The 18,304-nt window shown below is 36.5% G+C and overlaps 1 protein-coding gene across 3 annotated transcripts in view; it reads right to left on the reverse strand.

Annotated features, from left to right (window-relative positions):
* Window positions 1-18,304, reverse strand: part of NCOA1 (nuclear receptor coactivator 1) — a 200,945-nt gene that overhangs the window by 120,933 nt on the left and 61,708 nt on the right. For 2 of the 3 annotated variants that reach the window (XM_065891298.1, XM_065891297.1), the window contains exon 1: window positions 112-116. The gene's annotated coding sequence lies outside the window, so the exon portion shown is untranslated. Of the gene's footprint in view, window positions 1-111; window positions 269-18,304 lie in introns of those variants that run through there. The other variant, XM_065891296.1, reaches the window with a different exon arrangement.

The following is an 18,304-nucleotide window of genomic DNA, read 5'->3' on the forward strand; positions in this document are numbered from 1 at the left end:
TTCTCAGATCAAAGACATATTTCCATAAAAAATAAGAGTCAACAAGTAATCATTTTCACACCATACTTTTGCAGAAACAAAGCTCTTTAAAAACAGAGCTACAATTCCTACCTGGGAGACTTCTTTGTTCATAGTGAGTCCTCAGAACATATATGGTCAAATCTGGTGCTCCAGAGAGTAGCTTCCAATGGAATGGGGGAAAGGTATTTTCCAGAGATGGCTCAAGTCTCTTCACTCTTACCTCTTCTAAGGCCAATTATGCAAACAACTAAAACAAAGGAGAAGAAAAAAATAAAAGCAGAAGGGAGGTTAGACTGTCATTTTATTCTCTAAGAAATAATAAAGGTCAGAAATGCTCGGTTAAAAAAAAGAAAATACAACTTTTCAGGCCAAATGGAAAAACACTTCCAAAAGACAATGGATGGAGATCTGATTTTACAACTGAAGTCCTTCTGGTACCTGAATATATATTCTTATTTAAGACTGCTGCTTGAGAAATACATAATTGCATTCTGCCCTTAATCTCCTGACAGGTCCATTTATATGTCTTTTAAAATATTTTTCTGGCTGCATTTGTATGTTTATCTTTCTTTTTACCTATAAATTCTGATTTTTAATGTTTTCAGTTTGCATTTAATTCCTTCTTTCATTTCTGTAATACTTCTCACTATGTATTAAAGTTACTATGATACTTAACTTTCAAATTTTTTATTGAAAAAGTTTACAAAAATTTTATATTCCTAATACCTAAAAATAAAATTCATTGAGCTCTGGTTCCAGTAAAGATGAACTATCTTGTATTGGACTAACTTGCCCACAGATAATGATGATTAACTCTGGACAAAATAAAAATTACTCAAAGACACTGAAAAGTGACTAAAAGCAGGCAGAAACATAGGGAATTTGATCACTGAAAGAAAGGAATCATACTGAATAAGATCTATACTTATAAGACTTTCCCTTAAGAGAACTCTTCCCAGTATACCCCTTAAGTACTACTGGGAGGCTAGACCTAAGGGAGAAAACCACTGTCTCACTGGCTTGAGGCATTAGAGAATGTAGTTCAGAGCTGACAGGATGCTAGATAATAGGAGGAGAAAACCATGGTAGGAAGGGCAGTACAGTAAGGGGGTGGGGGACCTTAATTCTGTATGCAAATTTTCCTCAAATCCTTGGTTGATCCAAATACCCCTATATAACCATACCACAAATGAGATTCCCTTTTGCTGTTTATAATCATACACTCCTCACTCCCTTCTTCTTAACTCCTAGCAACTACTTATCTGCCCTCTATTTTTATAATTTTGTCACTTTGAGAATATTACAAAGATTGAATCAAATAGTATGGAAACATTTTGTACTGGCTTTTTTCACTCAGTATAATGCCCTTGAGATCCATCCAACATGTTGCATATACAAATAGTTTGTTGCTTTTTATTGCTCCATGGTTTGAAGGTACCACAGTTTCTTTTTCACCATTCCCTGTTGAAGTACGTTTGGGTTGTTTTCAATTTGGGGCTATTATGAATAAAGCTGCTATAAATATTTGTGTACAGGTTTCTGTGTGAATATAAGTTTTCATGTCTCTAGGATAAACACCCAGAAATGGGGACTTCCCTGGTGGTCCAGTGGTAAAGAACCCCCCTTCTTATTCAGGGAACACAGATTTGATCCTTAGTCAGGGAACTAAGATCCCACATGCTGCAGGGCAACTACTAGTTGCACCGCAACTACTGAGCCTGCGCGCTCTGGAGCCCGAGTGCCACAACTAGAAAGCCTGTGTGCCGCAACTAAGACCCGATGCAACCAAATAAATAAGTAAATAAACAAACAGACATCCATAAATGCAACTGGATTGTACAGTAAGTGTATATTTACCAGCCAGTCATTTAGTTGTCTACTAGAACAAAAATCAATACTCTTCAGAAAAAGATAATCCACAATATTATCTACAATACCCAGTATACAATAAAAAATTACTAAACATGCAAATAAGCTAGAAATTGTAACTCAAGATCAGGAAAAAAAAGGGGGGGGTCAATAGGAACCATAAGATGATTAGTTGAAATTAACTGATAATGATGTTAAAGCAGTTATTATGAGTATGATCAGGATGTTATAATAATAAGTGAACAGATGAGAAATACTTGTAGCAAATGGAAACTATAAAATAGAAGTAAATGAAAATTCAAGAACTAGTTCAACATGGAAATTTTAAAATTCACTGGACAAGCTTAATAGAAGATTTGAGATGGCACAAAAACAAGTCGGTGAACTTGAAGTCAAAACAATACCCAATATGAAGACTGGACAACTGAAAAAAATTAAAATCAAAAGTTGACTTTTTGAAAAGATAAAAAAATGATTAATACTTGAGCAAGAATGATCAAGAAAAATGAAAGACAACACAAATTACCAATGTCAGAAATGGACAGCTATCACTTCATGTCCTACAAATATAATGTTCTAAACCACATAATGCAAATCAATTCAGTAACTGCGATGAAGTGAAAAATTCCTTGAAAAATATAAATTATTAAAACCACAAAAATGAACAAAATGTTATCTACTAAAGAAATTAATTTGTAATTAAAACAAAACAATACTCCAGGCCTAGATGGCTTCACTGGTGGGTTCTATGAAACATTTAAAGAAGTAATAATAACAATTGTGCACACTTTCCAGAAAATAAAAGGCAGATACACCCCAATTGTTTTACTAGGCCAGCAAAACCCTAATACCAAACTTGCCAAAGATATTACTAGAAAAGAAAATCAGTTTCATGAATGTAGACACAAAATAGCAAATTAAATCCAGCAATATATAAGGATGATACGCCATTAACAGAATAAAAAGCATATAAATATCTCAATAGGTACAGAAAAACATCTGACAAAATTCAGCACCCATTCATGATAAAATTCTCAGCAAGCTAAAAATTAAAGGTAACTCCTTCAATCTGATAAGGAGGATCCATGAAAAACCTACAGCTAGTATTCTGTACAATGGTGAAATACTGGGAATTCTCCTAATATTGGGAACAAGGCAAGAATGTTCACTCTAACCACTTCTCTTCATTATTGTAATAGATGTACTGGAGGTCCTACTCAGTGCAATAAGTCAAGAAAAACAAACAGAAGGAAGCTTAGAAAGGAAGAACTAAAATTGTCTTTATTCAATTAAAAAATGTCAGTACATAAATCTAAGGAATCTGAAAAATGATTACTAGAATTAATAAGTGATTTGACAAAGCTGTAAGACACAAGGTGAGTATACAAAAATCAACTGTGTTTCTATATAACCACGGTAAACAATTGGAAGTGCAAAACAATTTATAATAGCATCAAAAAACATAAAATACTTAGGAATTAATTTAACAAAATATAGGTAAGACCTATACACTTAAAATTATAAAACATTTCTGAAATTAAAAAAGACTAAAAAAAAAGAGTGACTGAATATTTTCATGGGTTCACTGAGACTCAATAGCATTAAGATGTAAATTCTCCCCCAAATTAATTCATATAATACTCAAAAATAAAATTAGTGGTTTACTTTTTACATATCTAGTGCATTTTACAATCAATGAATATAAATCTTTTTTATTTTATTTTATAATATATTTATAATGTGGGTTTTCTGATGCTTGTTTTAGGTTTTTCCTTTTAAAATAAAGACTACGTTTTCTCTACATCATGATTCCCCCCAATGCTGAATTCCGCATTAAAGTGGCATGTCTATCTAATGTTAGAAAATTGGATGATCCTATGACCTGGATCCAAAAGTGCTTACCTATTATAGTCCCTCTAAATTAAACAGAGTGCTTTTTGTATTTTCAAGATTTTCTTTCCCTTTTTCCTTGATTTAAACGCACAATTTAAAAACTCAAAAAAAACTTGGACTAGCTCTTCATAATGACATAGGTTAAACTATCAAAGAAAGGAATTTATAGTTAGGTTAGCCCAACTTACATTATATTTAGTTGGGTTGTTCTCACTGTATAATATCTAGTTTATTTGCATTTGTAATCAACTGAAGTCCCTAAGACATTTCTTGGGTGATAAGATTCCTCCTAATTAATACTTTGTGTTCTTTCATCTGTGAAGCACTATATCTTTGAATTTGTTCCTAGGTAAATTTGCTTAAGAATTGGTAAGTAGTAACTGACTATGGCAAAGATGGCATTGTTCATTTAGTCAACCACAAACCCAGGTTCTGTCATTTTCTGACTTTCAAGGAAGAGCACTACTCAAAAATCATTTGTGTAGTTAAGGCTACAGGTATAATCTTTGTGAAATAATGCCACTCTCTTCTATAAAACCTAAGAGTTTTTACAGGTACTTTTTCAAAGTCAGGCAGTAACTGAAGCCAGATGGATCCTGCTAATGATTTAGGGGGTCCTGATGATTCAAGGCCAAACGGGAATACAGGAATGATGCTGAGGGGGAGGCTGAAAATAGTCACTCAGGGACTGCATGAAGACAGAAAAGCACAAGATAAATCCGTATTCCAAAAAGATATGTAGACAATGAGAAGTGAAAAATATGGGGCTTCCCTGGTGGCGCAGTGGTTGAGAGTCTGCCTGCCAATGCAGGGGACATGGGTTCGTGCCCCGGTCCGGGAAGATCCCACATGCCGCGGAGCAGCTGGGTCCGTGAGCCATGGCCGCTGAGCCTGCACATCCGGAACCTCTGCTCCGCAGCGGGAGAGGCCACAACAGTGAGAGGCCCGCGTACCGCAAAAAAAAAAAAAAAAAAAAAAAAAAAGAAAATCAAGAGACAGGTGATACACAGAGAACCAAAGAAGACAGGAGGAATACGAAGAAATAGGGAGAAAAAGAAAGCAGTGCTGATGATCTGATGTTTGGCATTATGAGATCAGTAAGCGCACTATTCTTAAAATATATCTCCTAGTATTTATTATGTATTATCTGTGCTATCCAGAGCTCAGTATTTTAAGTCTTTTCTCACACCCCCTCACCTCCAGGAACCCAAAGCAGGAGACCTCATATGGATGGTACAAACTCCTAGGAGATCCTCATGCCTGGAGGCTTCCCATTACTTGTTCCAATTCTCTCCTCATGGGTAAGGCCTTTCTGTCTTCATTATCTGCTTCCAGTTCTGGCACAAATGCTGGCTAATGCAGCACCTCAATTCCTTTAATTTATTAAATTATTCAGTTTATTAACCTCTTATATTCAATCTGATTTAAGAATCAGACGAGGAAGCAAGGTGAAAGAAGAGTACCTATAGCACTTACATAGAAAGAGTAAAAAAGGAAATCTATCAAACATTCCTCCTTTGTTATTTTGGAGTTAGGCAGAGGTACAGGGTCAGAATTTTAAAATATATAGAGAAACAGGACAAAGGAGTATCTATGGATCTACTACCAATAAGTAGTAACAGTAAACATTTTTGATATATTTATTTTCTTTTTAAAGAAATGAAGTATTACCAATAAATCAAAAGGCCCCACACTCACACAGCCCACTCTTTTCACTCCGCCGCCTTTTGATAGAGATAACCATCATCATGAATTCAGTATATATCCTCTGGTCAATTTTTTAATATCCATCCATAAACAATGTACACTGATGTTTTATGCTTTAAAATATACATGTTTAAACTGTACATATTCTGCATTTTGCTGATTTCATGCATTATATTGTTTTGGAGCTCTATCCCTGCTGAGGTGTGTGTGTGTTTCATTCATATGTACATGTGAATATACCACATCTCAGCCCAGTCATTCATGTATTTAAGTTGTCTAAATTTTCATTATTATAAATAATGCCTCAATGAGTGTTCTTGTACATGGCTTCTCTTTCATATTTTCATATGCACATGTGCAAGAATTTCTAATGGTAATATCCAGAAGTGGAATTTCTGAGTTGTAGTATTTGCATATCTTCTGCTCTACTCACCATTTGTCAAATTGATTGCCCAAATGATTGTTTCACATTCCCACTAGCAGTGTGTAAGAGAACCATTTGTACCCATATTCTTTCCAACACTTGATATTGTCAGACTTTATTTTTTAACCAGTCTAACAGATGAAAATGGGATCTCATTTCAATTTGCATTTCCCTGAATATTATAGAGACTGAGCAACACAGCTGGCTATTTGGATATCCTATTATTTCAACTGGTGTTAGTCTCTTTTCATCCATTATACTGGGTACTCAATAGGTACTTTGTCTCAGTTCTGGGAAATTTTCTTGGATTATACTATCTATTCTTTTCTTTCCCTTCATTTATTCTGTTCTCTCTTTGGAACTCCTAATAATAGGAAGTTGACCCTCCTAGACCCTTCTTTTTATTTTCTTTTATAATCTGTTTACCATTTCTTTGCCTCTTTGCTTTACTTTCTAAAAAATTGTCCTCAACTCATTACCCAAACCTCTATTGAGTTTTTTTTCTGCTATATATTCTTAATTTATAAGAATTCTTCATTCTCCGAATGTTCTTTCTAAAATACCCTATTTCTGCTTTACAGATGTAGCATCCCAACTTTCTGCAGCTGTTTTATACACACACATATGATATGTATGTATGTGTATATATGGTATATGCATATATGTACATCTATATACAGCTGGATGTGTACATATATGTATGTGTGCATATACATAAAATTTTCTCGGCTGCATAGTCTATTTTCTCCAAGTTGTTTGTATTTTCTATTTGTTTATTTTCATTCCTGCTAGTCATAGTAGATGCTTTCCTTAGATGCCTGATGGTATTTATTTAGTTGTTTGGATATAAAAAGTTTACTGAAAGCTCTAATCATGTACATGGGGCTACTGACTGTGACGTTCACTATACGGCAATCTGGCCAGGCCCTCTGTTAGGGCACAAATACTGATATGAGAAACCTGGTTCCCATTATCTACCACTTAGTTACTTATTAGTTCAATACCTGTATACATATAAAGTAGTTTCAGAATTGTTAACCTGTACCCCTGTAAGAAACAATTTTACCAACTAGAGTACAGTTCCTTTTTGACCTTAGGTTTTTCTCCTTGGGATGGTCAGATTCTTCACAGAAGATTCTTCCTGTTTCCTGCCTGGAGGATAAAGGACTCAGTTTGGGAAGCCAGTAATGGAGATGAGAGCAAGAGTTCTCAGCATTCAAAATGCCAGTGCTCATCTAATCCCCCTCCCCCTTCAGTGTGCCTGGTGTTCACTAGTCCTCTGTTTTAAGCTAGAGAATAAACTTCAAGTCTCCCATCTGTCAAGATGGGAGCAGTGCAGTAGTACAGTGGCAAAGAATAGACGAGACCCAGGCATCTGTTTCTTAGCTTTTAAATAATCCTCCTTATTTTAATCCCCTTCCTTTCTTCGCCTCCACTTCCAGAAGTACACAATACTACCACTGCCTGGGCCCTTTGAAGAGTCACCAGTACAAATTCAATTGGTCCTTAGCTTCCTCCACTTAAAACACAGTTTTCTTAGGTTTAATAAGATTGTTCACTATTCTAGCTGTTTTCCAGCCTCGAAAATTTTGCTGTATTTTCTCCCATTTCCCTACATCTCTTGATTTATGACTAAAAACAACAACAACAACCCTTGTTGACTTTATTTTGGTTGTTGTTTAACTAAACTATGGTTTGGGGTGGGAACAATATTAAATGTGTGCTCAACCTATTAATTTCTTTGGAATCAAATACTATGATACTATTTCTAATATTTTATTTATTTTTAATCTTCCTGTTATTTTGTAATCTTTTTAAGGTTTTGTTTCAAGTATGTTATTAACGCCTTAATCTTTTTGAGAATTTAAAAATCCACCATCCTGACATCCTCAAGAACCAATTAGCAATTGAAATTACTCAATAATATCAAGAATTATCTGCCAGAAACAGAATTAATGATAGGCAGCAAGTCCTATGCAACAGTTCATCAGGAAAGTTCAGAAAAAGAGTCAGCTTTAGACCAATGGAACACTTCTCCATACACCTATTGGTAGCTGATATCATGGACTGTGACTTTGGGAAAGCAGGAAAAAACAATCCATCTTCCATTATCTCATAAGGTAACAGTTGCTGAGTGTCAAAAGAAGCTGTGGTCTAATGCTCTCTTTTCTGTAAGGAAATAAAAGAAACTCTCAAACCTCTAAGGGCAGTAGATTTTCTCTCCCACATCCATTAACTGTAAAGTGTGATGAAAGGAACTTGTTACTAATAACAGTTAAAATTACAACGTTTATAGATTAATTACTTTAATAAAATTAGCGCAGATTGAAGGTTATCTTTATTATAAAGTTACTTTAACTTTCCTTCTTTATGATATACTTTTTGATAAGGAGAGAAAGGGATAACGTTAGCCAAAACGCCCAGTGTGCTGGGATTAATAGCCTAGTTTAGCTCTGCTGTCATCCTACAGTAGGTTGTCATAAATAAACCATTAACATTAGTGGCAATTATAAATTATTTTGGTTAAATGCACTTAAGATTCTATAGTAACATCTGTTTTCTTATGAATTCTACCCCAAATAAACTTTAAGAAAGAAAAAGGCACTTAAAAAATTGTATGAAGAAATAAGTCTTTTTTCCTTGAGAAACTGATATTTGAAAGAATGAAGAAAAAAATGATGCTACTTACTTTCCTATTAGTGATGACACAAGAGTCAGACTCTCCAAATCAAAGACAAAAATGATCTAAATAAAATTTGAAATCAAGTCATCCTACTAGTGTTAAAAAAAATTAAAAATATGTATTTATTTGACTTCTCTATAGTATGTAGTTGCTTTTTCTTATTAACACTATCTATGAAGAGAAGGTCTAGAAGAAAATGAAGACTTTAAAGACAGAATTTTTTTTAATAGAATGACAATATTTACTTAATTTTCCTTGTTAATCTTTAATTTTTAGAAGGCTGACTTCATTGTCCTTATGATTACAAAATGCTTTTATGAAAACCTTGCAATATCTCTCCAGAAAAATACTTATTTCTGCACACAATTTTTGGGGTGTCTTAAAAATCTAGGTAAATTCATGGGTGTTGCTTGAAGATAAAATTGTATTATGTTGGAAAGATATGAAAAATGTTGCTCTATGGTAAGAGCAAGAGTTCCAAAGGGACACTAGCTGGGAAACAGATCTTGGTAAGTGGCAAGATATCTACCGTGAAGCAGCACTAAAGAGAACAATGACCCCAAGGAAATTCTTCATGTACATGTGCAACAAGAGATATGAAGAAAACTGTTCATGTTAGCAATGTGTCTAAGAGCAAAAAACAGGAACAACCTAGATGCCCATCATTAATAGCATGGATTAGTAAACTCTAGTATATTGATACAGTAAAACCTCACACTTGTGAAATAAATGAACTGAGCTTTAGCTATCCTCATCTGTCTAAAGCCAACCACATCCCTTCTTACAACCCAGGTAGTAATGAATTATAGTTTAAAGTATGGACTGCGGAGCCCAACTCCATTACCAACTTTCTGACCTTAACCTCTCCATACATCAGTTTCCTCAACTACAAAAAGCAGGATAATACTTGTACCTACTGAAGAGTTGGTAGGAGACTAAACATTTAATATATTTAAGTTATTTAGGACAGTGCGGCACATGGTAAACACTGTGAAGTGTTTGATTAATAAATAGACCATAGCCAACCAAGTTTAATATCTGTTCAACTCAGCAGCTCCCTTTCTAATAAATGATGGCAGCCATCATATTTTCCCTTAGTTTTTGCCAGACTAAGGTATCATGCATTTCTTTAATTATTCGTTTCAGTAATACATATTCAGGAAACTGTATGTACCTTCATATGGCTTTTGTTTTTAACTCTCATTCTGCTTCTACGGAGATATTAATACTTACATTCTAAGTTTTAAAGATTAAAAAAATTGTTTTTTTAAAGTACAGTAAAAAGCCAATTCCTGAATACTTTGTTGTATCTTAATTTCTATTTCTTGCTCCCCTTTAAAAAAAAAAAGGCAGATTATAACCTTAAAACCAAAACTGTGTGTTTAACTGCCTGCATATCAACTACTGAATCTAAAATATTAATGACTCGTACGTCTACTTTTACATTTACATTAAAGAGATAAACACTGAAAAGCCTAGACTAGTGGATTTTAATACTAATAATTCTGGATATAGTATAAACACACCTATTTTGGAGACAAGCTATTCTCAAAAGAATGCTCCTATTATTTTTAATGCTCTACTCTAAGCTCCATTCCTGCAAGCATCTGCCTATTTATTAAGGAGTTACAAACTAAACTCCATTTTCCTTTTCCTTGGCTCTTCCCTATCCCCCACATCAAAAAAGAAAAAAAGGCACCTCACACCCACCCAACTGCTGCTACCAGAAACTCAGATGTCACCCTTGAAATCTTTTCTACTCTCACAACCTATATGTTAATCACCAAGCCCCATCCAGTCTATTTCAAAAATAAATCATCAATCCACAGACATACAAATCCGATACCCTATTCCTGCTTACACTCCTTCCATGAAGTTTTATCTCACATATAACAAAATCCAAAATTCATGACATAGCCACCTCTCCTCATAGCACACTGCACTTTAGCCACACTGATTCATCCTCAGTTCCTCTCTATTCCCCAATCTTTTTTCCCCACTCCAAGGCCTTCACTACAGTATATTCTCTGCTGTGAATAATCCCTCCTACCTTCTTCACCTGCTCAGTTCCTATTCATTGTTCAAGCTTTAACTAAAATTCTACTTCTCTTAGCCCATAATCAAAATCAGCCCTCCATGACACTTTCATAGCACTTTCTACTTTTTCTTCTTAGCATTTTTCACTGTTTTTATTTACATATTCGTTTGTGTGATTGTGTTTACCACCAGTCTCCCTCACTATACTGTAAGACCCCAGGTGTATATTTTTTAACTGGCACACAGTAGGTATACACAGTAGGTATACAAATATTAACCTTTTAAAAGGTTAATTTGTGGAATTAATGAACCTGTTCTAATTCAAGAATGGTAGTGCAGTTAAAAACTTAGACTGAGGGGGCTTCCCTGGTGGCGCAGTGGTTGAGAGTCCGCCTGCCGATGCAGGGGACACGGGTTCGTGCCCCGGTCTGGGAGGATCCCACATGCCGCGGAGCGGCTGGGCCCGTGAGCCATGGCCGCTGAGCCTGCACGTCCGGAGCCTGTCCTCCGCAACGGGAGAGGCCACAACAGTGAGAGGCCCGCGTAACGCATAAAAAAAAAAAAAAAAAAAAAAAACTTAGACTGAGGATCATTAAACTAGTCAAAGGACATTACAAGTCTTTCTAAACAAATCCAAGAGGAGTATCAGAGGCATGGGGAGAGGTTTACTAGATTATTAATATAAGGGATTAGGCAAAGGTTTGGAGGTGAGAACACAGGGAGGAAAGAATGCTGAAAGTAGTAAAACTACTAGATTAGTCTCTACTAATCGGGGAATGCCTATTTCTGTGGCTTCATTCTGCAATATAATTTACCTCTCTGTTTTTGCCACAAGGCAAGAGAAAACACCAGCGTGTAGGAGAGAGTCCACACTCAAAGAGCTAAAAATGAAACTTAACACCTTAACTACAGGAGTTTAGTTCTTTCCTAAAGAGCAACTCTACTAAATTGGAAGGCAATTGTCGACGACTATCAAAACTAAGCTACTGTAGTGTTTTTTGGTTGTTTTTTTTTTTTGGTGCACCGTGCGGCTTGCAGGATCTTAGATCCCCGTCCAGGGATCAAACCCAGCCCCTGGCAGTGAAAGCCCAGAATCCTAACCACTGGACCGCCAGGGAATTTCCAAAACTAAGCTATTTTAAATGTCTAAAACATTATAGCAAGGTGCTCAGATCGGATTTTAATTCCCAATACGTGATTTATATGTGTTAGAAAATAGCATTTTACTAAGGCCTAAAACAAAGCAAAGGCTTGATCATTTTTAGTAACAGTTAAAATTGGTACATGTTACCAGATGAATGTTTGCATTACAGTTTTCTGTGTGCACTATCTACCCCTCCACACTGTCAACTGACAAAGATGGTTTTACTACCTCTTCGTACCTCTCAAGGGTAGCCAAGGATAGATACTCACTAAAGTTAATTGATAAAACTATTTCTATCTAGATTATTTCTCTTTCTTTTTTATGATCTTTCTAAATTACATATTAACTTTTAAAATAGAGACGTGACCAGGATATGTGCTTAGAGGTTTTAATAAATTCCATATTTTGGAATACAAAGTTATAATCATGTGATGAGGTATGCAAATCTATGGTTACATTTAATTAGAACTTTCCATTAGTAACATGACATATCTTGGGGTGGGGGAGTGGATAATAACCAAAGGCCTAGCCTTATGACTTAAAAAAACTGGTAATAAACATTCCCAAGGTATTTTTAAAACCAAATAGTAAAACATTTCTTTTTATTTCTTTTACTCAGTACACATCATTTCTTTTGTAACAGGCAAGAGTCATTCCATCCTCAAATATTTAAGAGCCCAATACATGGTAAGCACTGTACAAGCTGCTGGGGTACAGCACTGAACAAGAGCGATGAAGTTCCTACTCTTCAAAGCTCACATTCAAATGGGAGGAAAAGATCAGTAAATAAAACTGGATAACTTGAGGGAGAGAGTTACTAGGGGAGCTACTTTAGATTGAGTAAGGAGAGTTTATATGTGAGGGTAACATCCGAGCTGAGGCCACAAATAAGAAAAACTTAATCCCAAAATTATTTCAGAAATGAATGATTTCGTAGTATGTGTATAATAAAAACAGAGCAGGAAGAACCTCTTATCCTCTTTCACTAATCTTGAGCTTCTCATTATTACCTATATGATGTCTATATTTGTATATCCAGGCAACACCCCAAAATTAATGGGCCAAAAAGAAATTGCTCATCACTATCCCTCAAAGTCACTAGTAAGTACACTGCTATCATTAGCAACCATACTAGTATTTTGCCAGTTACTTAGTTTCTTAGGACTGTTTAACCCACCTCTCCTTCTTGCATTTCCTATATTCAATCCATTAATAACATCATTATATTCCATACTGTTAGCAATCCAAGTCTGAGGCAATTTAGCAGCATATCTAACCTCTACTCCTGGTCTGCCTACACAACGCATCCTGCTAAACAATTCCCCACAGCTCCATGTTCACAATGTCACACCCCTAGTCACCCCTCAACAGGGCTTTTCCACAGTTACCATAAAGAATTTGCACTCTTGTTACCTAGCATTCAAGGTCTCTTATTATCTATCATAGCCTCTAATGACAGAGCTTGAAGATAAAAGAGGCAAAAAAAATGACTGAATTAAATGGAGAAAAACAAACACACATTAGAGTTGGAGAGTTTAACACCCCCCTCTCATCAACTGATAGAAGCAGACCCCTCTGGAAAAAAAAAATCAATAAAGACTTAGAAAATTTGAACAGTACTATCAACCACCTGGACCTAACTGACATTTTTACAACACTATGCCCCAAAACTGCAGAATACATATTCTTTTCAAGTGCATGTTTAAGCCATGAAGTCTATGGTATTCTGTTATGGCAGCCCAAGCAGAGCCCCAAGAGTCCACAGACCATATTTTGTGAATTTTTGCTCTGGACATATACTTCTTATCTCTTTCTTTGCTCTTAAGGAAGGCGGCAAAGATCCTTTCAAAGAAAAAGATCCAGAGCCTAGAAAAGGAAAATAAGATGATATCTAGGAACACTGAGGAACAGAAATTCCCCGATAAAAATGGAAAAAGTAAGAAAGTTTAATTGATAATCCATATAAGCTGGGCTCTCCCACCAACCTACACCTACATCTCCCAAATTCTATGCTACTTAGACTCCACTATGAAGTTTAAGCTACACCCTTACTATATCACTGCTCTGAATTGTCATCTCTAACTCCTTTTAACCCTCCCTACCCTTATCTCTTGTCTGACCTTCTAGAATATGGCTAGGGATATTTACAGTGAACCTTCTGCCAGTTCTAAGAGCAATATTCTCTTTGAGCTTTCAGTTGCATTCCAAGAAACTACTGCCTGCCATCAACTTCTTCTCAATATCCTTCCAATGTCTGGCAAATGCAGACATACCTACAGCTCAGTGTTTTAGCCTTCTTTTCTTAGGTGGCCATGTAAACATGCACAAACATATATACACACGTTCATGCACACACTAACACTCGCATGCACGTATACATTTCACTCCTTCCTTGGAGAAGTACCAATGCTCCTCTATATTAAATTTAGTCTAAAAATATATTGAGTATCTTATATATGACATCTCAATAAATTCAATCTACTAAGAAAGACATGAACATAAAGCTAGTTATAAATTTAAGCTGGAAGCTATAAAGAAAAAGTGATAATTTTTTTAAGTGATAATTTTTAACCATGAAACTGTGAAAAATTCCTAACAGTGAAAACAATCTCATAATCCCACAAATGACCAAGTTAACATCCCACCAAAGAAGGGCAAAGAACAAAAATAAACAATGCATATAAGATGATCTTCAACTGGACAATAAAAATGAAAAGAATATCCAACCTAATTAATTGTTTGAATTAAAATTAAGGCAAAGTAATTTCTCATCTATCAGATAGGTAAAAGATTAAAAAGACTGACAAAATAAAGCACTGCTGAGGGTCTAAGGAAATACGCAATATTCCACACCATTGTCAGGAATGTAAATTGGTACCAGCTTTCTAGAGTTGCCAAAATAATCAAATTGCACACAGAAAGCAATCAATCTTCTAAGAACTTGTCCTCACCATATAATCAAAAGTGCATTAAGTGCAGGACAACAGTTCTCAGCTGGGACCTACAGTATCTTCCAGGGAACATTTAGCAATGTTTGGAGATATTTTTGGTTGTCACAATTTGGGGTGGGAAGTGCTACTAGAATCTAGTGGGTAGAGGCCAGAGATGCTGCTGAACCTTCTAAAATGCACAGGACAGCACCCACAACAAAAATTATCTGACCAGGGCTTCCCTGGTGGCGCAGTGGTTGAGAGTCCGCCTACCGATGCAGGGGACGCGGGTTCGTGCCCTGGTCCGGGAGGATCCCACATGCCGCAGAGCAACTAAGCCCGTGAGCCATGGCCGCTGAGCCTGCGCGTTGCAACGGGAGAGGCCACAACAGTGAGAGGCCCGCGTACCGCAAAAAAAAAAATTTTCTGACCCAAAATGACAATAGTGCTAAGACTGAAAAACCCTGGCATAGAAGAATCAAGAATTTTAACACTGCATTTACCTTTGCTCCGTCCTCCCTAGAAGGGAAGAAAATTGTTATTTATGTCAAATTCTAGTATAATGACTGTCTATGTACCTGGCAGGTGGGGGACAATGTGCACTAAAAGGTCAAACTGCTCTATGGTTCTTCCTCTTCTACATTCGACATCCATTTTGCCAGACTGATTCAGCCTGACTTCCTTGGAGTGGCTGAGCATTTTCCTCTCACGCAGTTAATGAGTCAGAACACATGGGGAATAGAGTTGTCACTAGTACTACCATGCACCTATCATGCCATGAACAGAACTTGAATCAGCTAACAGAGTAAGGTCATACATTAGGTTTGGGGAAATGAGATAAACGTATGTACTAATTCCTAACACAGCCTCCTAGGACACAGGAATATAGAAACCAGTAACAAATTGGACCTATGGAGAATGCAAATTCATGAGCTCTGCTTAGAAAGCTGCCGGAACACACACACATACACACACAAAATGAAATTTGAATCTATAGACAGTACCTATGTTCAGTTAAACACTGAGGTGCTGTGGTTAAAGTGTTCAAAGGGAAAAGAAAAAAACAGATCTTTTTTTTCTTTGTTCTTAAATTTAATTTATTTTTTGGCTCTGTTGGGTCTTCATTGCTGCACGCGGGCTTTCTCTAGTTGCGGCGAGCGGGGACTGCTCTTCGTGACGGTGTGCGGGCTTCTCATTACGGTGGCTTCTCTTGTTGCGGAGCATGGGCCCTGGAGCGTGCAGGTTTCAGAAGTTGAGGCATGTGGGCTCAGTAGTTGCAACACATGGGCTCTAGGGCGCGTGGGCTTCAGTAGTTGTGGCTCGCGGCTCTAGAGCTCAGGCTCAGTAGTTGTGGTGCACAGGCTTAGTTGCTCCACGGCATGTGGGATCTTCCCGGACCAGGGCTCGACCCCGTGTCCCCTGCATTGGCAGGCGGATTCTTAACCACTGCAGCAGCAGGAAGTCCCCAAAGAGATCTTAAATCCACCAGATGTATATTAAGGGGACAAAGGAAACCTCAGGGAAGATGAGGACTGAAGTACCATTACCGCAATTTTCTAAATATTTGAAGAAGACAGGAGTGTTTCAAGCATCAAAGTCCAGGAAAGCGGTCAGGTGGATAAGTAAATTCTCCCTGCCTCCAAGATTATGGGAATCACAGTAACAACTCTTTCCACATCATGATAAAAGTGGAGTGGGTGAAAGAGATAGAGGCTGTGATACTGCAAAGAAGCGGTAAGAAAAAATTCTAGTTTCGTTATTAACTAGATCAAAGATAGTATCAGGTACTATCATAGAATCCACAGTAGTAGTATCATAGAATCCATAGCAGTACTGCTTTTCAAATATCTTGTTATCATCTCTTACCATTAACCCAGAGAGGTATTTTCCCTAATTAGCCTGAATTTCATCACATACATGTAACTCATATTGATGCCTGGAAAGGTCTTGCATATACTAAATTTTATAAATCAAACTTCATTCTTTATATGTAAAACTGAAATATTTCATTCAGTGGAATCCTAGTATGAATCATTCTTTCTTTATTTTTTTTTTTTTTTGCAGTACGTGGCCTCTCACTGTTGTGGCCTCTCCCGTTGCGGAGCACAGGCTCCGGACACGCAGGCCCAGCGACCATGGCTCACGGGCCCAGCTGCTCCGTGGCACGTGGGATCCTCCCAGACCGGGACATGAACCTGTGTCTCCTGCATCAGCAGGCAGACTCTCAACCACTGCGCCACCAGGGAAGCCCTGAATCATTCTTTTAAAAATTAATCCCATCTTAACATATTTTTGTATAAAATCAAATTTTTATACATGAGACAAATGAATATATACAATACTTTAAAACACACAAAAATGTGAATTAAATTTGTCCATATTATTTTTCTTATTCTCAGACAGACTCACAATATTGAATAGTTAATAATAACTTGATCACAACATTTGCTGCACATGCTAAACAAACCAAATAACAAAGTTTGGCAGCAGTCATGAAAATGGAAATCCCAATTTAATGCCAGTTTATTATTGCAAGATGAACTGCATCTCCTCAAAGATATGCTTTTCTGAGTCTCGGTTTAGGCTAACTTTGAGCTTGCTGGGAAGGAATTTAAAGAATTTTATAGAAGGATAAGAATTTTACCTGGAAAAACTATAAAGAATTTGTAGAGCAGGCATGAAGGAAAAGCACTGAGGAGTCTGAAGAGGCTGAGGCGGCAAGTTGTTTGGGGGAAAGAAGGTCAAGAAGAGGCAGAGATGCAGTAGCTTAATGAGAAACAGGAAAGTGTGAGAATGAACAAAGATATTTAAAGGCAATTGACAGGAAGTAAGTCTTCCTGGATGATATAGAATGTAAGCTACTCCCTTCATCCCAACAAAATCTTTAGGAATAATATGCTTTCATTCATCACCAAAAAAATAATGTTGGCATTCTATTTTTATGTTTTTTACTTGTTTTCTAGTTTGCAAGAACTCTTGAAGTACGCTCCAAGGACAGAGAATGGCAGTCTACGGAAGAACCATTTGTCCTCCCTCAACAATTACATTATGAAACTATACAGGCTGTTAAAGTGAATGACAGAGTATTCTGTCTCTTATTGAAAAACAACATATTTCTTCACGTCAACTAACCAGTTAGCAAATTGGTTAACATAAGGTCATAATGAAGCCAAGGATTATGGGTCTGGATCCCTATGCTCTATTAACTTTTCTGTTCTGATTTCAAAGGCTATAAGCCTATCTTTGGTAAACTGCCTTGCAAATGAGAGAAGCTGGATGGTCCGTTAATGGCAGACAAGAGAATATGAATACATGAAGGAAAGTCATCACTACTACTACTGGAAAAATTTAAGTATATATCCCACTGATTTTGAATCTAGGGTCATATTAGGTTGTGGAAAAGGTCAAAGAACCTTTGGAAAATCTGGAAAATTTTCTATTTTCCAAAGTTTGGAAAATTATTCTATTTCAGTCTCATGTAAATTTTCAAGAAAGTTCACCATGTAATTTTAAGTCTGAAACAAACCCAAGTGAATACTTTCCAAGAATAAATTAAGGACTATATTCATAAATGAATGACTACTTATGATGCAATT

The sequence above is a fragment of the Phocoena phocoena genome, chromosome 14 (assembly GCF_963924675.1).
Source record: "Phocoena phocoena chromosome 14, mPhoPho1.1, whole genome shotgun sequence".
Taxonomy (NCBI): domain Eukaryota; kingdom Metazoa; phylum Chordata; class Mammalia; order Artiodactyla; family Phocoenidae; genus Phocoena; species Phocoena phocoena.